The sequence below is a fragment of the Balaenoptera borealis genome (genome assembly GCF_965194805.1).
Source record: "Balaenoptera borealis genome assembly, chromosome: 3".
In the NCBI taxonomy this organism is placed as follows: domain Eukaryota; kingdom Metazoa; phylum Chordata; class Mammalia; order Artiodactyla; family Balaenopteridae; genus Balaenoptera; species Balaenoptera borealis.
This window is the reverse complement of record NC_138866.1, coordinates 76,194,913-76,217,131: the sequence shown is the minus strand read 5'-3', so window position 1 is coordinate 76,217,131 and position 22,219 is coordinate 76,194,913. Positions and strand designations below refer to the sequence as shown.

The window sequence follows — 22,219 nt, the reverse complement described above, 5'->3', positions numbered from 1 at the left end:
ATTCCCTAAAGACTAGATGCCTAGAGCCACTGAGAAGGGCATCAAAAACAAAAAACACAGCCTATCCAAATAATCCAGTTTGCTCCAGAGAATGGCTCCTTGCCAGACTGATGAAGATGCAGTATCAGAGCTCAATGAGAAAGCAGAAGTGATCTCACAACAGAAGAACAGCTACAGAGAAGTTCAAGAGTATTAGAAGAGCTCAAATAAACCTGGAAATCTGAAGGGCCCCAGTAACTGGGATCTGAAAGCGTATGATGTGGCCATACCTAACATTCGGTTTTGGGACCATGTGTTCACTTTAGTGTCCCCACTAGGCTGCAGGGTTCTCAAGGTTCTTACCTTTTTCTTTTTTTTTTTTTTTTAATCTACCCCCAGAACATAGCCTAGTCTAGGACCTGGAACATTAGAAACACTTAATAAAGAGTTAATGAGAAATGTTAGTAACCCATCTCCCCAGGAACATATCTATCCCACTCACTGGGGTGTGCCTGTAAAATCAGCCTTCTAAATTGTGGTCTGGAGACCTCTAGGCGTCGTCTGCAGGTCACTAGGAGAAGTCAAAATCTGAAGGAGGACAGACTGGATGGAAAGGGCCAAACACCAGGACACAGGTTAAAGCCCAAGATAAGAGAAACAAGTAAGTGCTACGGTAGCGTGATGAACTAAAGAAGTTTAAAAGTGAAACATAAAACAAATCCAAAGAAGATAAAATTGCAATCAGTTTACCTGAATGTGACACATATGAAGACTTGTTTCCTATCAATTTTATTATCAAGTACAAGTCTAGTTCATATCCCCTCATAGCACCACACTCAGTTTAAAAATGTTTAATTAAACGTGAGTGGTATTCTAAAACATACTACTATTTGAGAGCCTATAAAAGAATAAAATGAATAATTTTAGAAAGAAAAAATCACCCCTTTATAAATGTTAAGCAGGGAAGCTAGAAAGGCAACATTCATCCTATATTAAATTCACCGTCCTTTTCTCAAGGACAGTCAATTCTTAGAGTCATCTGCCAGTCAGTCATCTGGGATCTCAGAGAAACTGCAGACCTCATTTTGGTAAAGTGTTGATTATGCTGGAGACACACCACTGTCAAAATTATACTGGGAGTCTCACATGTAAAGGAAAAGGCTCCATCATCTTTTTCCTTAGTAGGGCATCCTACTGGATTCATACCACAGTTCAGCATCTTACTAGTTGGGTCAAATTGAGCAAGTTACTTAGCCCCTCTGTATCTCAATTTCCTCCTTTATAAAATATGATTGATAACAGTCTCTGCCCCAAAGCTACAAAAAAGTAGATTATTACACACTCAAAGTATCTAGAGTTGTGTCGTGTACCTAGGAAGGAATCAAATATTTGTTAATTGTTACAATTAATGGGCTAAAGTGATCTAGAATGACCCATGTAAGCCAACAAAGATTTGATGTCTTTAACAAGAGCAACCAAAAAAAGCATATTTTAGAAAGAACTTGCATGATTCTACAATACTCTTAAAATGCAACTTTTTTCTTTCTTTATTAACTGAAAAATAATGACACTCGATTGAGATGATGGATATTTAAAATGCCCTAAAAATAAGCAGTTGCCACAGAAGCAGTCCTGAAACACAAATCCTACTCATCTAAGAACTGGAGAACATAAAGAAGGGGCTATTTTTTTTATTTTTCCTTTACAAAAGCAGTTACGATTTTGCAAAGACTCAGAAACAGCTGTGAGCATACTTCTTGGTATGAACAAAACATTCTTGCAAGAAAGAACTTTGTGGGGAAAAGTCGTTTATCTTATTATACATGAAGCTCTTTAAAAATCTATAAAGACTATGAAACTTCTGAAGTTCTTTGGTCAGTTTTATAGTGGAAATGGGCGAGTTCAGATTAACTTAAATTTAGAGAATAAAGGGAGTTGCAAAATGGAAGATGGGAGTTGAAACATCTGGACAAAAGAAAATTGTGCTTTATCACATGCATCAAAGAGAACATAAAATCCATCTCCCTGAGACTTTCCCTCCTCTTCCTATGGAGGTGGAGGTGAGGAGAACAAGCCATTTACCCAACTAGCCGCTCATTCCATTAGATCTCTGAACAATATTATTCACAGCGACAACGCCTTGCTTCAAAAGCAGAAAGTCCGTCCTACAGAAAGCAGAAGCATTTTGGCTCATCTTTTTCTATTCCATTTACGTGTATAAAATGGTCATAGTCATTAAGTATTTACCAGGATTTCACATATGTAGGTAATAAACAGATATAAACCTCATTAGGCATAATTTGACAACATAAAGAAGTGTTACACAAACAATCATGCCATAACATGACATGGGACAGGAGATACAACCAGGGGTGTACCATCCATGGACCACTTGGGAGAGCAGAATTCTACAGCCTCCAGAGAAATGGGAGCATGGTCCTCAGCACTGGCTCTGAACCTGGGTATAATTTCCATCCATGCCCTTTTAGTGACTCCCCCCCCATATTTCATCTTCCCCGTTCTCATTTATCTAGCCAACCTGGAAGATGGAGAAGGAGAGAGAGAATCGGGATGAGAATGAAGAATGAATTTCAACAGGGGAGAATGCAGCACACAAGTTATTCAAGGACCTCATGTTATTGCACTCCTGAGAAAGTAAAGTAGGCAGCCAAATGCTCTGCTTTTTCAGAAAGGAGCTGGGAGTTCAAATCTCACAGGAAAATAAAAATTCATAGGAAAAAAACTGCTATTATTGGAAATAATTATACAATAATTCATAAAATTATACACTATTATGGATAGTATGTAATTATATAGTACTACAGTCACTGGTCCTCAGGAACACAATGACCCCATCTGATTCTTACTTCTTTTTAGATCTTCATGGAACTCGTAGGTCACATTCAAATGTTGAAAGTGGCTTAATAATCAATGGCTTTAAACTTGGAGTGTTTATTATCGCAATACTCTACTGTGTTTGATAAGGTAAACAAGCAAGATGGTCTTTTTCAGCAATAAAGCAGAACTGACTGGAATGCATCGGATTGAACTTGCCCAGCCCAAATGGTAGGCTCAACAGCTTGCGCAGAATCCTGAACTATCAATACATACTCCAGAACAAGTCAAAACCAAAACTTACAGAAAGCAATGAACCTAACGAATGGCCAATCATTACCATATAAAATTACATTCCTTTTTTGGTATCATGCATAATGTTAAGTGGAAAAATATTCAAGAAAATATTCTAGAGATATGTTCTCTGTAGATATTCATATTATGAATGTGTGTAGAATACCACAATAAAATTAAATTTTACCTCTTCCTCGTATGTGATCATCTTAGTCAGAGTTTAAAATTCTAATGCCTAACAACTAAATATAATGTGTGGACTTTGTCTAGATCCTAATTCAAAAAAAACCTATGTAAAGAGACAGTTTAGGACACATGAGAAATTTTAAATAGTCTGGATATTATATGACCCCAAATGATTATTACAATTAACCCCTTTGTTAATTGTTAATTATAATTATTAGTATTGTTAAGTGTGATAATGGCACAGTAGTCATGTGAGAAAGTGTTAATGCTTTAAACATATACATACTAAAGTATGCAGGGGTGAAATGAGATTTGCTTTAAAATATTTCAGCTACAGAAAAAACAGAGCTAAATGAAGCTACTATGGCAAAAACCTTGGTAATTATTGAATCTGGGTAATAGGTTTATGGAAGTTCCTATATTATTTTTTGTAGTTTTGTATACATTTGAAATTTCTCATAATACTTTTTTTAAAAACATTTAAAAGCATTCTATTGCCCAGAAACCCTCCTTAAAGGACTCTATGTAGGGGAAAAAAATCATCTTGTGATATTTCAAAAATTAAGTAAAAAAATTACGAAATTGACATTTTTAGATCTATTCATTTATACAACTACTCAAAATTCCCTCTAATTTAGGAACTTCTTAAAAGGAAGACCCTGCTAAATTTTTATGTCAAGTGATGCTTTATTCCAAAGCAACAAAATGCATGTGCCTAAAACATATATAAAAACATAAAAATATATTTTTTAAAAAGCAGCCTTCTCTCTGCTTACCCTCAGATTTATGTCAGAACACAGCTTACAATTGTTTTTTTTTTTACACATCTTTCACAAAAAAGTAGCCTTTTCCCTGCTACGAAGTTTTTAAACTCACAATATACTTTTCTATCTCAAAGACTTTTTAAAAATCATTTTCCTTCTTTAGGGAAAGCTATATCATGAGAAAACAGCTCAGCAAAATCCCTGCAAATAATGCAGAGGTAAAATACACATTACTTTCTTCCAGCCAAAAGGACTAACAGGGGAAAATGAACATTTTCAAAAGCATTTTGGAACCTTATTCCTGCTACCTCTGTGCTCAGCTCTTTTTTTCCTCCCAAAATACGTCACTTAACTGTCTGTCAAAACAACTCTTGCCCACTCTACCTGATCACATTCCAAAGCTGCAGCTTTTCCTGGATTCACTTCTCAATGACAGGCTGCTCAGAGAGCACCTATTAAACCGAATGTGATCATCTGCTCCTTCCTTTTTTCCTTTCAGGGCATACTGCTGTCCATCAGGAGAAGTAATTAATGGGTTTATTATGTACGAAAGCGTCATCCCATCAGTTTGCTGCCTGGTTTGAATAGCTCCTATCAGCTCTTCATTCATGCCAAGTGTGCTCACTGTCCGGAGACTACGATAAAGCCGTACCTCCTTTTGGATTTTTTGCTCACTATTCACAGAACTACGTGTTACAGGAACACAAGGACAGAAGAAATCCCTTCACCCTCTACAGGAAGGAAGCTCGTGGACTGAAAAGTTGGGAGAGGGAAAAACAAGGAAAGCAAGAGAACGCAAGAGAACATCCACGCTTCTAGTCCAGACAATTTTTTAAGGCAACTTGATTCAGGAGCATGTGTAGTTCTGAAATATGGACAGAACTTTTGCAGAAGGTAAAACGTCTATAGAAAGACCCAGGATTTCTCAATTGCTGAAACAGTCAATGAATTTTTAATAAGTTCTGAACACTCAAGTTGTCTGCGGTCAGATCGACGGCTGTCATCAGACAGAGAAAGGCAAAATTCACCCTTCTAGTTCTATAATCCTATCCAAAAGGAAGCTTCATCTATTGCATGCTGTCCTAACTAATGCTCCAAGATTACCGGGAATACAGACAGAGACTGCAGGAAAGAAAAACACAGGGGTAAAAGAGAACACAAAAGGAAGTAGAGACTGCATTTCAGGTATCGAAGCTTACTATTTCCAGCCGGAGTTCAAATAACTGAGCTTCAAACAAACCACTGCCAGGTAAGATTTAATTTTATAACATTAATTTATGTCTCGACCACTGAAACTAAACCTGCTGATGCTGTGAATGTAGTAGATTTGAATTTCATGTGATCCTCCCTTGAGCTCTGGGCACATTTACGCCTTGTAAGGTAAACACTTGTTTTCATTTATGCTGCATAAACTAATCATCCATAACTAGGTAAGAAAACGCTCCAAAAATTCCATTCATTTTTCAATAGATTTGTCCCATCTTTGTCTTCGTCTTACAACTCCCAGTTTTGTTTTATTTAATAGCTTGGGGGGAAAATGCACGAAGAGAGCCCTGAATGGGGCAGAAGAGTCATTCAGAGATGCTATTTACCAAACACATTCAAATGTAATTTGTTTCCCAGGGCACTTGGTAAAACAAAGAAAAATTATTGTTTTTAATATTATTTCTATTGATGCAAAAGAACAAAGCTCAATGACTGGTTTTTATCATTAGCCAAAAAAAAAAAAAACCCTGTGATGTCATTCTCATTCACACTCAAGAAAAACATCTCTAGTAAACTAAGGTATAGCAAGCACTTCAGTAGAATGGAGCTAAAATACCCTAAGGTTCTGGGCATAGTTTCATAACATTTATAAATGAGGACATTTTTCTGATTTAACAACGGAACAAAAACAAATGGTATCTTAATACCTCACAAGCTTTAACTCAGATCAAATGGCCCAAACCGTAAAATGCAAAGAACTACTGACACCATCACAGAATTTTAAAGGGTACAGTGCCTTTTAGAAATTCCCTGGAAATCACTCCATAATGAGACTTTTAGAGAGACTATCTTATGTTTAAAAAAAAGAAAAGCATTTGTCAGAATCTGAATTCCCTACATAGATTTTTAGCAAAAATTCAACCATATCAGTTAACTTCAATAGGAAAAGTTCAAAGCTTAATCTTTTCATAAAGAAGCCCTACAAATAATATGCTTCTATTATCTTAAAAGACAGGAGATAAGTGAAACAATAAAAGCAAATCACACCTAACTGTACAGATCTTCCAATAATATAAGGAAATTTATCTAAAGTAATTAATTAGTCAGTACTTGCCTGATAAGTCAAATTTGAAATTCTTCCATTTCACTGAATTCTTTCCTTTTTTCAACTTCTAATTAATAGAGTAAATTACATGATCCCATCACTCTTTTCAAGACAGTCTATAAATAACCTTAAATGTCATAAATCTTTTGCGTCGGAATTCATTACAGAAATTCACCCGTCATTTTCCAGTAAAGGAAAGCAGCAATTCAAATACAAGCAGTAATACTGTAGTGTATCAATTTGTTGCAGAGAAAAATGTTTATTTAAAAATTTCAAAATACTTTGTATACCAGCCCTCACTAAAAGTATTTTTTAACTGTACTGACATGTACCTGAACCCTTAAGAATTCATCTTTTTCCTCATTATATTTTGTAACCTGACATGCTTTGAAAATAGGCATATATTTTTTAAGTTACAAAACTATTTCAGCTCAAAGAATTGTTTAACTCAGGCAAAAAGAAGAGATTAACAATATTATACTCAAACAATTTGCTTCCAATAAATAGAACTGAAGGGGGTGTAAAATTACATTCCTCAAGTCTTCTGGATTTTATTTACTCATTGTAATGTACAAAGAGACCCAGGTCCCACCAGGTTAGGGACTTTGCTTCTATGATTTATCTTCTAAAGACAATGGATGAGCAAACCCACCTCCCCTTTAGCCCTGGTTAGCATCAGTCCCAGTGAACCTTCATTTCTCTTTCCTATCTAAATCAAGCTATTTCTCTATAATAACCCATTCTGAATAATGATTATTGAGATTTAAATAACAGCTTTCCAAAAAAAACTCTATAGCAATTTATTCCAAATTAGCCCAATCTACAGTTTCTTCTTCATTTTAAGTGGAAAAGTAAAGAATAAAGACATTAGCTAATTTTTAACACATCATTTATCAATGATTCAAGTTGAAAACTGCTTCAACTTTAGCATCTCATGGGTACAAACGGATAAGGAATTTTATGCTAGAAGATTTGGTTGGATACCTGAAGATGTGGTTTATTTATGAGAGTTTTTGTGTTGTGTGTTGATAGATTTAACAACTAAAGAGATTTTGAACATCTTGGGGAGTACTCAATGACTGTCTAATTGTTTCTGTAATTTAGAATGTTTTTCATGCGCACATGATATAAAAAGTATTATATTATAAAAGTAATATAATTTTGTCTTCATGGATTCTTTCCTAGAAATGGAGCAAATGTTTTGGCTACCAAATCCTTGCAATGATATTTAGTACTGTATTTTTAGCTTCTGCTCTTTTTAAATAATCCAAAAGCTGTACTTTTTATTTAAACCATGAGAACATAAAAAGTAGGTGTATAGGTCAAGAGAAAGTACATCCATTTTGTGTCTTTGCTGACTCTTTTCAGATTGATATGTCACCTTTGTCTGAAATAGCAAGCCACATAATTTTGCATAGAAAATAAGAAACATACCTATAAGTTATTTTTAAGTGTTAACATTTAAAGGGACCAGCGCTACATAATATTTTTAATTCCATAAATATTTACTGATATCTGCATTATTATAACTCTCAAATTTTTCCTTAGAATTTTGAAAGAATTTCCTTCATTCCAGTATCATGGAAAAGTTTTTCAAGCTTAATTCAACAGGGTATTTCAACTAGCCGGTATCTTTGATCTTTATTATGGTTAATTTTTCTTCATGAAGTGACCAAATTTGAATAAGGCTGATGGTCCATCATGGAGATTCATCTCTCCGGCTTCTTCCTGCTGAGGGAGAATCATCTCTGGTTTGTGACATCACAGTCTGAGCTGGGCAAGTGGCTGTGATAGCAAACCGATGATTATATCCCTTCAGTGTGAACGAGCTGCAAGAGATGTGGGTGCTATCATTTCAAGTCCTGTCACAGAGACACTACTGAGATGCATGACAGGAGTCAAGTTAGGGAAAGATGCTTGCATTGCAACTGTCACTTTTACAGCATCAGCCATTAAAGATAAAAGTACCATTTCACAGTTTCCTTCATTCTTAATTTAAAAGAGGGAGTAAACGGCATGTTAATAAAACTCACAGATAATGATAAAATGGGAGGGAGGAAAGTACCAGCGAGTAACCAGACAATAAAGGAAGAGGGACACGGAGAGTGAGGGATGGGTGCACAACTCAGCCGCGCCTCTGGGCACAGGAAGAGCAAAAATAGAAGGCGCCAGCGCGCGGTGGCGGGCTGGAAACCCTCCGACCGCGGAGAACTGCGGAGAACCGGGGACCGGAGTCAACAACGGCTCCCAGGCGGTCCCAGCGTCCCGACCCGCACCCGGCCGCGACACAGTTTCCACAAACTGAGACACACGGAGCCCGCGCGAGGGGCGGGTCGCGCGGGCTTCCCCGCCGGCTCCCCTGGAGGCCGGTCCCCCGCAAGCCGAGCGCACGAAAGGGCGCCCCAAAGGCGCCGGCCCAAGGCGCCCGCTGCGCTTTCCCTCCCGAAGGTGGGCTGCAGGGCCCAAGCGTAAACCCTGAGACAACAACACGCGCACCACGCCGCCACGGGGGACGAGAGGCCGGGCGCCCACCTGCCCGGACACCCTGCATTTCTGGAATCACCGGACGCCTGTGTAAATTTCCGTTCGGCGTGTCATTTTCCAAAGGCCACTCAAGATCAGGGGACAGGATGCCTCCTCTCCAAGGGTCCAGCCAGCCCACCCACTCAAATTACAGGACACAATGCCTCCGTTCCAAGGGCCCTGCCAGCCCACCCACTCAAATTAGGGGAGACAACGCCTCCTCTCCAAGGGTCCAGCCAGCCCACCCACTCAAGATCAGAGGGACAAAATGCCTAACTAAAACAAAACAAAACAAAAACACAAAAAACTGGAGAGAGGAAGGAAAGGGTGTCCTCAAAACTAAAAAAGCTAAGCACGTTGACAGCGCTAAGAATAAACTACCAGGAAAAAGCAACCCTACATGTCAGATCATAAAGTACGGAAGGGCAAGCCCGCCGGCAGTCCAGGCCCGGGGGGACCGGGGTCCCCAGCCCTACAGAGCCAACGGCAGCCCGGCTCGGGCGCCCCTCGGAAGCGCGGGGTCCCTGCGGCCGAGTCCGCGCCCCCGGCCGGCCCCGGCTCCCCTCTGCCCACCCTGCGCGCGGGGGCTGGACACGGCCGCGGAGAACCACGGCGGGGCGGGAAGGGGGGCTCCAAAGAGGGTCTGGCGACTCGAGTCGCTCCGTTTCTCGGTGGGCTCAGCGCGCGCCGTGGGGGAAGAGGGGCGGGGGTCCGGGAAGAGGGGACGGGTGGCACTCACGTAGACCGGCAGCGGCCACGGGTAGACGGCGGGCTCGGCCCCCACGGACGACTCCAGCCTCAGCTCCAACTTCTCCCCCATATCTTCGCGCGCGGCCCCCGCACCAGGCTAGTCTGGCGGTTGGGGGGAGGGGCGGGACGCCCGCCGGCGGGGGCGGGACAGGCGGGCGGGCGGGCGGGAGGCTGAGGGGAGGGGGCCTGGCCTGGACCTCAGCCGCCGCCGCCGCCGCCGCCGCCGCCGCCGCCGCGCTCCCGTCTGGCCCCCGGCTCCCTCTTTGTGGTCACAGGCCCGGGACCTCCAGCGCTGCCGCCAACTCGGGCCGGCGTGAGGCGAGCACAGTGAGCCGGGGCCGGGCTGAACCACTCACTCGCGGCGCGCGCGCCGCCCACCCCGTGGACTCGCCTGCTCCACGTACGTACGCACGCACGCACGCACGCACGCACGCACGTCTTCGGCTGCCCCCGGCCACCCGCACCGGCCCGAAGTCGGGACCCGGGGAGACCCCCCTCGGGGCTTGGGGTGGCGGGTTCGACTCCCGCCCTTGACGTACCGTGACACACACACACACACACACACACACACACACACACACACCCCCACCCAATAATAAGACTATAATTCCTCATTAAATATGACAGCCGGAATCCCGGCTTCTGTTCACAAAAATGCCCTGTATTTAGCCTATGCTAGGCACCAGACCCTGGACGCTCAGTACTGGCAAAAAAGGAAATGCCCTGCCCTCATGGCGCTGCCATTTTAATTGGAATAGTAGTGACAATGGTCAAGGGAGAAAATAAAGTGTCATCATCGCCACGGGGGTGGTTAATCTCATGTGTGCACTGCGTGGGGCCCCGGCAACCACAAACATTATTCCAGATGTGGCCAGGAAGGTATTTTTCAGGAGAGATGAACACTGAAATTGGTCCACTTTGGGGAAAGGAGATCGTCAATGCCGCGGCGTGGGTGGGCCTCGTCCATCAGTTGAAGGACTGGAGAGAAAAATGAGGTTCCGTAGAAAGAGGGAACTGTTCCTCCAATGGCCTTGGGACATCAGCTCTTCCCTGTGTCTCCAGCCCAGAGTCCTGCCCTGACTTGCCTGCCTCACGGTCACATGAGTCAACTCCTTAAAACAAAACTATATATGAAAAAATACTGAATATATACAAGCCTATTAATTTGTATATGTGTGCATACATATTATATATATGTATACACATATGTTTATATGTGCGTGCGTTTGTAGTATATGTGTAAGTACTATATACAGTATACATACAAGCCTATATATTTGTGTGTATCTATTGTATACATGTATGTATGTGCATATATATAGTATACATTTTATAAATGTGAACATGCTGTATATATACACACACCCATATATTGATATATGGGTGTGTGTAGATATACAGTTTATGTACACTGTATGTATGTATACAGTGTGCATTTATATATAGGTGTGTATATATGTTGTATACCTGTATGTGTATATGTTTCTAGGTGTTATATGTATATACTATTATATACACACTTGCGTATGTATTTATATGTGTATGTACATGTGCATATTTACATATAGGTGTGTATGTGTGTGTATACATTGTATATATGTATATATCATATATATGATATATGTACGTATACATACGATGAATTTATATATACAGTACATATATATTTTTACGCTATATGCTTTTATATGTAGGTGTATATGTGTGTCTATATGTATGTACGTGTACGTATTGCATATATTATATGTGTATGTATGTATACTGTCTATATACACACCTAAATATCTTTGTATGTGTGTATATATGTATGATATATATGTACCTAGGTGTGTATATTGCATATGTTATACGTATGTGTACATACTGTATACATACAAACGATGCATTTTGTATGTGTGTATGTATAGTGTCTATGTGTGTATTGTATATGTTATGTGTATATGTGTGTATACATACTGTAGATATACAAACTATGCATTTTATATGTGTGTATATATGTATGTGTGTATTGTATATACTATATGTGTATATGTGTGTATGCATACTGCATAGATACACAGCTGTATATTTTTGTATGCGTGTACATATGTACGTGTGTGTGTATATACACACACACACCCTATGGATTCTGTTTGTCTGGAGAACCCTCACTGATACGGACACTTATGACAATTGAGCACCTGCTCTTTGCCAGCCAGGGAGCCAAAGGCTTGTCCTTGCGGTGTCTCCCTTAAGTGTCACAAGTCCCAGGAGGGAAGGTGATGCGGCTCCTACCAGTTGAGGTGCCTCAGGGTCAGAGAGGTGCACAGGGTGGGGGGCTGGAGCCTGGTGGAGCCCAGGTGGACTTCTAGCAGCAGTACAGCCTAGCAGTCCCACTTCCCCGGGTGCTTCTCACAAAGACGCCAAGGGAGAGACGGGATCTGAAGGAGGGGATGAGGAAGCTTCCGTGGGTCCGCAAGCCCAGACCAAGGCTGACTCGTCAAGGGTGTTAGAGGTCAGGACTGTGGTTACCCTGGGGGTGGGCTTACACAGAGCCATTCACATTCTGAAAAAGTATCCATTCTGCTCTTGTTTGTATGTTTACCTCCCTCCCCCAAATCTTTTAAAAACAGATTCTCTTGGTTGCTGGGAACACACACGGGGAAGTTGTGTGTGAGGGGGTGTGATCCAGGGGACAGGGAGGATAAGCCCCCCCACTCGTAGGGCCAGGAGTGGCTCAGCTTTGTGAGCTGAGGATGGCCCACGAGGTCCCAGAGAGAAGGGTCCCTGCTCCGTCCCTGCTCTGTGCACCCCATTCCCAGCCTGAGAAGCCCAGAGCCACCCCCCGCGACACACACACACCAGGGAGGAGAGCCAGTCACCCTGGCTCCCAGGCTCTGGCTCCAAGGCTCCCGGCACTAGGAGCTATTTTCAGCTTTCATGCTCTGTCTGTCTCTCGCCCGCCCTCCCTCCCTCCTCCGCTTCTTCCCCTCCCGCTCCATCTGTCCTCCCCTCCAGCCTGCATTTCTACACAGGATGGCTCACAGACAGCTGCTCCCCGTGCCCACCTGCCACCATTCGATGGATGTCAAAGCAAACCCTGGGGACTTCCCTGGAGGTCCAGTGATTAAGACTCCGAGCTTCCACTGGCAGGGGACGCGGGTTCGATCCCTGGTCAGGGAAATAAGATCCCACATGCCGCACGGCATGGCCAAGAAAAATAAATGAATAAAAAATAAAGTTATAGTGATGAAACAGCCCTAGTGGTGCAAGGATGGGACGTATAGCTCTATGGTATAGAATAAAGGTCCAGAAACAGATCTATAGAAACTTGATATGACAGAAAGTGGGGAAATTAAGGAGTTTTCAATAAATGGCATTAGGACAATTGCATATCCATGTGGGAAAAAGTAAATTAGAAAAAAAAAAAAAAAGGCAAGCCCTGGTCAGGTGTGACCTTGGGCCCAGGGCCATTGGCACACGTTGTCATGTGGGACGTTCTTCCGTAGACTCCTCCCTCCCCCCTGTGTCACTGTCACTTCCTCCAGAACCTTCCTGGACTCCCCTACACAAGCCCGGGGTGTGCCCTCACCCGCCCTGGATCACCAGAATTCCAATCCCGGCCCACCCTTCCTTCCCTGCCAGGTAAAGAACTGTGCATGGTCAATAAGACCGTAGAGGTCATTGGCCATTGCTATTGCAGCTGGAATTGTTACTGTGTTTAGATAGGGTGACCAACACCCGCCCCCAAGTTTGCCCAGGACCACTCAGGTTTGAGCGCTGGAACTCTGGGGAAACCCTCAGTCCCGGGGAACCCCAGAAGGCTGGTCAGCCTATTTAGGACGGATCTTTCACTTGATCTCCCAACCCCCGAGAGCCAGAAAGGGAATCTCCCCCCTCCTTCCATTGTAACCTTCATTCATTCATCCACTCATCCCTTTATTCAACTCCTTTATTCAGCAAGTATTTATGAAGCATCTACTACACAGCAGACACTCTTCTAGGTGCTGGGGACATAACAGCATCCCTGTCCTCAAAGAGCTCACGTTCTAGCGAGGGCAGCAAACAGTCAACTGAGAAGGTGTGATTTATTACATGGCGATGATGTCTCGGAGACCACTGCAGGGCAGAGGAGGTGGGAGAGGAAAGGGGCAGGTCTAAATGCAGGCGCTGACGGGATTGGGGCAGACCTTGCCCTGGGCCAGGCTGGTTGCTTCAACACAGCTGTCCTCGCCCAGGGCCATCCTGCCTCCGCCGCCTCACCCAGTTCTTCCGTGATGTGTGGGGAAAATCTGTGGTTGTCACAACTGGGGGGGAGGGGCCCCTGGAATCAAATGGGTGCGGCCAGGGCTGCTGCTAAACCCCACACAGTGCCCAGGAGGGGCCCTCAGCAGAGGATGGCCCGCCCCGAATAACCCCAGTGCCGCGGGGGAGACCCTGCACTAATATTATTCAGACCCGCTGGTGCCCCCAGATTCCTGCACAGGCAGGGACTCTAACCGGGTCACCTCTGTATCCCGAGGTGACCTAGAGTGGGGCAGCCAGGAGGGCTGAGATGAGCATCGGGGGTGAAATGACAAATCTCTGTGCCCACTCTCCCCGCCGCACCCCAGGGGCGATGGCCTCTATCTCCTCCCTGTGCAGGTAGCTTTTCCCTGAGCCATTTCTTCTTGTCAAGGTCCCTGTCGCAGGTTGGGTTCCCCAAAGATGACGTTGAGAGCAAGGATTGGAGTGCAGGTGGTTGATGTGAGACGTGCAGCAACAGATACAGCTGCCATAGGGTCCCGCAATTCCACTCCTGGGCATAGATCCGGAGAAAACTCTAATTCAAAACTATACACACACCCCTGGGATCTCCCTGGTGGTCCAGTGGTTAAGACTCCGTGCTTCCAGTGCGGGGGGCATGGGTTCCATCTCTGGTCAGGGAACTAAGATCTCACATGCCGTGTGACAAAAAAAAAAGAAAGAAAGAAAAAGAAAGAAAGAGAGAGAGGGAGAGAGAGAAAGAAAGAAAGAAAAAAAGAAAGAAAGAAAGAAAGAAAGAAAGAAGGGAAGGAAGCAAGGAAGCAAGAAAGAAAGGAAGAAAGAAAGAAAGAAAGAAAGGAGGAAAGAAAGGGAGGAAGAAAGGAAGAAAGAAAAAAAAAAGAAAGAAAAGATACATGCACCCCAATGCTCATTGCAGCACTATTTACAATAGCCAAGACATGGAAGCTACCTAAATGTCCACTGATGGATGAATGGATAAAGAAGATGTGGTACATATATACAATGGAATATTATTCAGCCATAAAAAGAATGAAATGATGCTATTTGCAGCAATGTGGATGGACCTAGAGATTACCATGCTAAGTGAAGTAAGTCAGAAGAGAAAGACAAATATCATATGATCTCACTTATATGTGAAATCTAAACTACGACACAAATGAACTCGTCTACGAAACAAAAACAGACTCACAGACACAGAGAACAGACTTGTGGTTGCCAAGGGGGAGAAAGAGTGAGGGAGGGTTGGATTGGGAGTTTGGGGTTAGCAGATGCAAACTATTAAATATAGGATGGATAAACTACAACATCCTACTGTCTAGCACAGGGAACTATATTCAATATCCTGTGATAAGCCATAATGGAAAAGAAAAAAGTTTTATTTATAGGTTCCATCCCTAACTGAGCTGGCCCATCCCCTCCCATGGTTCTAAGTGCAGCCCGAGGCTGCAGACTTCCCACCGTGGTCTTCAGCTCCAGAGCAAGCCACCTGCAAACCACCCACATCTTTCCAGGGGCTGGCAACTCTCCTTTGCTACTGATTCCAAGACACATCCAGATAGCAAAAATGTGACCATGAAAAGAAACTCAGGCATGTTCAAATCAGGGAAATAACATTCTTCTCTCTGTTCAGTACTCGCTTAATTTTAGAATAGCTTAGAGTTACAAAAAAGTGGCAAAGATCTGTACAGAGTGTAGAGTGCCGTGGACCCTGACCCAGTAACCCTATTTCCAACACGTTAGTACGTTAGTATGACATGTTTATCCAACTAAGGAACCAAGATGGATACATTGTTATTAACGAAAGTCCACACTTCATTAGCATTTCCCTAGTTTCCCCCTAACATCCTTTTTCTGTCCCAGTCTCCTCTGGGCTGTGACATTTCTCAGATGTCCCTGGGTTTTGATACCTTGAAAGTTTTGAGGAGGACTGGTCAGGTATTTTGTCCCTCAATTTGTTTGTCTGTTTGTTTTCTGATGTTTTCTTATGGTTGGTCTGGAGTTATGGGGTTTGGGGCGGAAGATCCAGACAGAGATAAAAATGCCATTCTCCTCAGGTCACATCAAGGATACACACCATCAACGGGACTTATGACAAATGATTTTACCCTTGATCACCTGGCCAGTATCGTCTTTTTTTTTTTTTTTTTTTTTTTGCTGCGTTGGGTCTTCGTTGCGTGCGGGCTTCTGTAGCTGTGCACGGGGGCTCAGTAGTTCTGGCTCCCAGGATCTCGAGCGCAGGCTCAGTAGTTGTGGCCCACGGGCTTAGTTGATCTGCGGCACCTGGGATCTTCCCGGACCAGGGCTTGAACCTGTGTCCCCTGCACTGGCAGGCGGATTCTTTTCTTTTCTTCTTTTCTTTTGCAACCAAAACTTTAATCCCAAGGATTCTCACAAAACATATTACAAATGACAGCATGAAAAAAAAAAATTGCACAGTAACTCAAAGTTCAGCTCTACAATACTCTTATTAATCTGGCAGGACATTGGTATCTTGATAATCTCAGATTTCCAAAAAATATTACAAAGAGCTATGTATTCATGTACAGCAATCACAGAGGGGACTTATGACCGAACTCAAAGGTAAACTAACTTCCTTGAAACTTCTTAGATTCTCAACTCCCTGGACAACCTCTTGTCCCGTGTGAAGACTAGTGGAATTTTTAAACCTCTAATCTAGGGTAAGGGTGCGGCTTTCATTTTTACCTGCTGGCTTGTGTTCACAGCACCTTTTAAAGACTGCTTGCTTAACTACAGCTGCATATCATTTCCCAGCTACAGAAAGTCTTTTTCATGTTTGCCAGTGTTGTTTCCATAATAGTAAACATCACACTTTAGGTGGGCAGGAGTTAAAGTTTTATTATCAGTCTAGGCAAGACCAAAAATTCAAAGCAAATTCAATTTTGCTTAAGGGAACATTGGAAGGTAACAATTCTTCATATCACAAGCCTCATATGACCCATTTCAAACCATAGAGAATGACACCTTTATGGGTCACTGTCCCAAGAGACAAACAAATGTGAACAACTAAAACATTTAAAAAGTGCACCAAGCTTCAGAAGTCTCAAACAAAAGTTGAATTTTCTGTACCTACTCCTGTCAGATGAAGTTATTGCCTGTACACCACTCCTCTTGCAAAGTGGTCTTCTATTTCCTTTCATTTGACCTAGATCGGCTAGGAGACCTAGAGAAAGATCGGGACGGCTTGTGATTTCTCTCCTGGGACAGTCATCTCTCTCTTCTCCTATATCTAGAAAGGGACCTGCTCTGGCTGACGGAGAAAGCTCTCCATCTTGGAGATGTGTGGGAGGTGGAGGACTCCTCCTCCGATAATCATCTCGAGGGCGACGACCCCAAGAAGGAGGCGGTCACGATTGCGACTTCTCTTTTCCCCATTCGACAGGTCCACTCTTACTCGGCAGCCACATAGTGTTCTCCCATCTAGTTCTCGGACAGCATCGGCTGCATCTCGGGGATCTTCACATTCAACAAGAGCGAAGCCGGGAGGGCTTTTAGCAACCCACACACTTCAGAGTGGTCCGTAATAGCCTAAATCTCGTTCCAATTCAGCCTTGTTACCACTGTTTGCAAGATTCCCTACATAAACTTTACAGTCCAACGGACAGGAATCACGATGCAAGACCCTCGTGGCCTCCTGTTTTTCATGGGCCACAGGGTGGTCCCGGGCCTCTAGAATCTGGCAGCTGAATCTGCTCGCACAAGCTGTCCTGTGGGGATGCTTTTCCCCCTATGTGTCCAGCCCGGGGCCCCGCGGTCTTGGCCCGGCCTCACCGGTGAGAAGGTGAACCCCAGCTCCCTGGAGCAGACACTCAGAGCCCTGGTGACCAGACTCACGGCTGACGGGGCTGGAGCGGCGGCTGGACATGTGTGGCCAGCCTGGTGGTGTTTGGCCCCCTCTGCAGTTCCAGTTCCAGCTGAGAAAGAGCCTCCCTGTGTTATTTTCTCCTGGTTGTGTAAGGATCCCTGGTGTCATCTGACAGAAATGTAGATGGTGTGTTCTTTCTCTCTTTTCTCCCTGCTTCCTCTCCTCCCTCTCTCCCTCCCTGTCCCTCTTTCCCTGTTCTGCTCTCCCTCTACCTCTTTCCCTCTCCCTCTCTCTCTCTCCCTCCCTCTCTCTCCATCTGTCTCTCCCTCTCTCCCTCCCTCTCTCTCTTTCCTCTCCCTCTTTCCTCTCCCTCTTCCCTCTCCTCTCCCTCTGTCCCTGCCTCTCTCCCTGTGCCTGTTTCCCTGTCCTTGTTTCCGTGTTCCGCTCTGCCTCTACCTCTGTCTCTCCGTCTCTGGGAGGGAGTGAGGGAGATGGAGAGACGGAGGGAGAGGGAGAGTTGGAGGGAGAGGGAGAAGAGGGAGGAGAAGGAGGGAGGCAGAGGGAGGGAGGGAGAGGTCTCTTCCTCCCTCCCTCTCCCTCCCTCCTTCTCTCCCTCACCCTCTCTCCCTCTCCATCCCTCCATCATTTTCCCTCCTGCTCCCTCTCCCTCCCTCTCCCTCTCCCTCTCTCCCTCCCAGAGAGGGAGAGACAGAGGGAGAGGGAGAGGGGGGGAGAGAGGGACACGGAGAGGGAGGGAGGGAGACAGAGAGGGAAGCAGGCACCCTCTCTCCTTCTCCCTCTCCCTACCTCCTTCTCCAACTCCCCCTCTCCTTCGCTCCCTCCCTCTCCTCTCCCTCGCTCCCTCCCTCTCCTCTCCCTCTGTCTCTCCCTCTCCCTCCCTCCCTCTAGGAGAGGGAGAGGAAGGGGGAGGGAGAGGGAGAGGGAGAGATGTCTCGCCCTCCCTCCCTCCCTCTCCCTCTCCCTCCCTCCTTCTCCCTCTCCCTCCCTCTGTCTCTCCCGCTCGCTCCGTCTCTCCCTCTCCCTCCAGCTCTCCCGCTCCCTCATTTCCTCTCAGAGAGGGAGAGATGGAGGGAGAGGCAGAGCTGAGGGAGAGGAGCAGAGGGAGGGGGGAGAGAGGGAGAGGGAGAGAGGGAGAGAAGAAGGAGAGAGGGAAAGGGAGGGAGGAAGAGACCTCTCTCTCTCTCCCTCTCTCCCCCCTCTCTCTCCTTCTCCCTCTCCCTCTCCCTTGTCTCTGCCTCTTCCTCCGTCTCTGGGAGGGAGTGAGGGAGATGGAGAGACGGAGGGAGAGGGAGAGTTGGAGGGAGAGGGAGAGGGAGGAGAGGGAGCGAGGGAGTGGGAGAGAGGGAGCGAGAGAGGGATAAAGGGAGGGAGAGAGGGATAGAGGGAGGGGGGGAGAGACGTCTTTGTCTTTCCTTCCCTCCCTCTATCCCTCTCTCCCTCTCCCCCCTCCCTCTCCTGCTCCCTCTCCCTCCACCTCCTTCCCTCTCCAGAGAGGGAGAGGGAGCAGGAGAGGGAGAGAGGGAGGGAGAGAGGGAAAGGGAGGAAGGAAGACACCTCTCTCTCTCTCCCTCCCTCCCCCCTCTCTCTCCCTCTCCCTCTCTCCCTCTCCCTTGTCTCTGCCTCTTCCTCTGTCTCTCCATCTCTGGGAGGGAGTGAGGGAGATGGAGAGAGGGAGGGAGAGAGGGAGAGAGGGAGTGAGGGAGAGACGCCTTTGTCTTTCCCTCCCTCCCTCTATCCCTCTCCCTCCACCTCCTTCCCTCTCCAGAGAGGGAGACAGAGAAGGAAGCAGGCACCCTCTCAAGAGAGGGAAGGAGGTGGAGGGAGAGGGAGAGGGAGAGGGAGAGGGAGAGGGAGCAGGAGAGGGAGAGAGGGAGGGAGAGAGGGAGAGAGGGAGAGAGGGAGAGAGGGAGAGAGGGAGAGGGAATGAGGTATCGGAAGAGCGGAACAGGGAAACAGGGACAGGGAAAGGGGGACAGGGAGAGAGGGAGAGGGAAAGAGGGAGAGGGAGAGAGGCAGAGGGAGAGATGGAGGGAGAGTGAGAGTGAGAGTGAGAAGCAGGGAGGTAGAGGGAGGGAGGGAAGGAGGGAGAGAGGGAGACAGAGAGGGAGAGAGGGAGAAGGGCTGATGGGGGCTCCCTCCCCCTCCCCTCCTCTCCCCACTGCTTTCTCTTTCTTCTGCTTCAACAAACACCAGGTGCCTTTTAGATCAGCCCTGAAGTCAACGTTGATGCTTAGACGGCTTGACCTCCCCGCTGCCTTCCAGCCCGGGACCACAGCTGGGAGATGAAGTCTGCGGGGCCCTGGGCAGCGGCGGCGGGCAGCACAGGCACCTCCTCTGACGCCCAATCTCTCCTCCTTTACGAGGCAGCCGCCAGCTCCCCTCCCTGACTCCCCAAGATTTGGGGCCTTTTTAATATGTGTCGATAATGCCATGAGCTACTATTTAACTTTTCCACGAGGACCCATCTCCCGAAATGCAGTGCTTTTCAGCCTTGGCTGCACTAGAGAACCCCCAGGGAAGGGAGAGACGTCTGCACCTCCCTCTCTCTCCCTCTCCCTCCTCCTCTCCCTCTCCTTCTGGGGTGATGCCCCATGAGCTCAGCTTCGCAGATGTTCCCCCCATCTCCTCTCTGTGCCTTGCGTGGGGTCTGGGCCTTCTCACTGTGGCCCGGGTACGGCCTTGACATTCAGACATCGGTTCCTGCAAGGACACTTGCGTTTGGTCCATACCGCGTGTGGCTGCAGTCTGTGCTTCTCCTGTTCAGCATCTTCAGTAGATGGGGGCTGTGCATGAGCCCTTCATCTTCCCCGCAGACACCACTGGTGCTTGCTCGGCCTCGTGGGTGATGTGGGGGGGCGTGGGGGACAGTCCTGTGTCCCCACCTTCTTGGGCTGCAGACAGGCCACGTTGGTCCTGTGGTGACTGGGGGCTCCCAGGAGAACCCCACCGCAGAGCCGGAGAGGTGGCCCCAGAGAAGGTGGCGTACGCCTGGGGCCGGGCCTCACCAGCCAGCCCCGGGCCACCGGCAGCAACAGGCGTCTCGCCGTCCAGGGGGCTGGGTGTTCGGGCGCCGTGGGGATGACCTGCTGTCTGCACGGCAGCCGAGTCTGTATTGTTGAGCCCGGCGAGGCCCCTGGGTGGCTCCTGGAGAGGCTGGTCACATTTCTTCCTGCCCTTGGCCTTAGAGCTCATCACGGTTCACGCCGTTTCTGGTTCCAAAAGGACCTGTGTTCATAAAGACCACGTGTTAGGACAGCACCAAAGTGTCTAGAAATCCGGGCCAGGAGGAGGAGGGAGGGGGATTGGTTGTGCCCGCCAGTGGCCTGAGAGCCCTGCCCGCCCTCAGAGACCTGGCCCGGGGCCCGTGGGGAGGGCGTGGCCCACGGTCCCCAGCGCTGGCCGTCTCTGGGTTCCAGGAGAACTGCGCGATCCTCGGGGAGCTGGTAAGGCTGCAGGCTCAGAAGTCCCGCCTGCTGGGGTTCAGCACGTGTGCCGACTCCGTGCTGGAGATGAACATGGCCAAGACCAGCCAGGTGGTGGCCACTTTCCTAGGTAACCCCGCCTCCCCGAGTCCCAGTGGGGACAGGGGTCAGGCGGACCTTGACTGGACGTGGTGCTGCCTGAGACCCCACTGTGTCAGCCCTTGGGGGTCGCCTTCCCCAACCCTTCATTCTGCCTCGAGGGGCGTGGGGTGGGTGGTGGCTGGGAGGCTGCCACAGGGACATAGCCGAACCTCTCCCCTCCGCCCGCAGATGAGCTGGCCCAGAAGCTGAAGCCCCTCGGGGAGCAGGAGCGGCCGTGATCCTGGACCTAAAGAAGGCCAAGTGCCAGAGGCGGGGCCTGCACTTTGACGGGCCCATCAACGTCTAGGACCTGTGCTACTACACGAACCAGGGGGAGGAGACGCGCTACCACGTGGACCAGTACCTGCTCAATGAGTCCTTCCCCATGCAGGTGGTCACACGCGGGTGGCTGGGCATCTCCCAGGAGCTGCTGGGGCTGACCTTCGACCTGGAGGAGGGTGCCAACGTGTGTCACGAAGATGTGAGGCTCTACATGGTCCGGGACGCGGCCGCGGACAAGGTCATCCATCGGCAAGTTCTACCTGGACCTCTACCCTCGGTGCATGCGTGGGGGAACCTGTCGGCCGTGGGCCAGGGCTCCTCTGTGGAAGCGGGGCCTCACCCGCGTCCCTCCCCAGGGAAGGGAAGTCCGGGCACATGGCCTGCTTTGGCCTGCAGCCGGGCTGCCTGCAGCAGGATGGGAGGCGCCAGATTGCCATCGTGGCCATGGTGGCCAACTTCACCAAGCCTACGCCCAACCCGCCCTCCCTGTTGCAGCATGATGAGCTGGAGACCTACTTCCATGAGTTCTGGCAAGCGACGCACCAGCTCCGCTCCCAGGTGGGTGCGGGCGCGGGGCTGCAGGCAGGGAGCGGGGAGGGCCCGGGCTCTCCCGTGGTTCTCAGGCAGGCCCTCGCCACGGGAT

At 47.3% G+C, this 22,219-nt stretch overlaps 1 pseudogene across 1 annotated transcript in view; it reads right to left on the bottom strand.

Moving 5' to 3' along the window:
* Positions 1–20,425, bottom strand: part of LOC309625860 (serine/arginine-rich splicing factor 3 pseudogene) — a 239,821-nt pseudogene extending 219,396 nt beyond the window's left edge. The window contains exons 1-2 of the transcript in view: positions 20,393–20,425; positions 16,802–17,632 (exon numbers count right to left, since the gene is read on the bottom strand). The product of the transcript in view is annotated as a serine/arginine-rich splicing factor 3 pseudogene (transcript). The remainder of the gene's footprint in view (positions 1–16,801; positions 17,633–20,392) is intronic.
* Between the last annotated feature and the right edge of the window lie 1,794 nt (positions 20,426–22,219).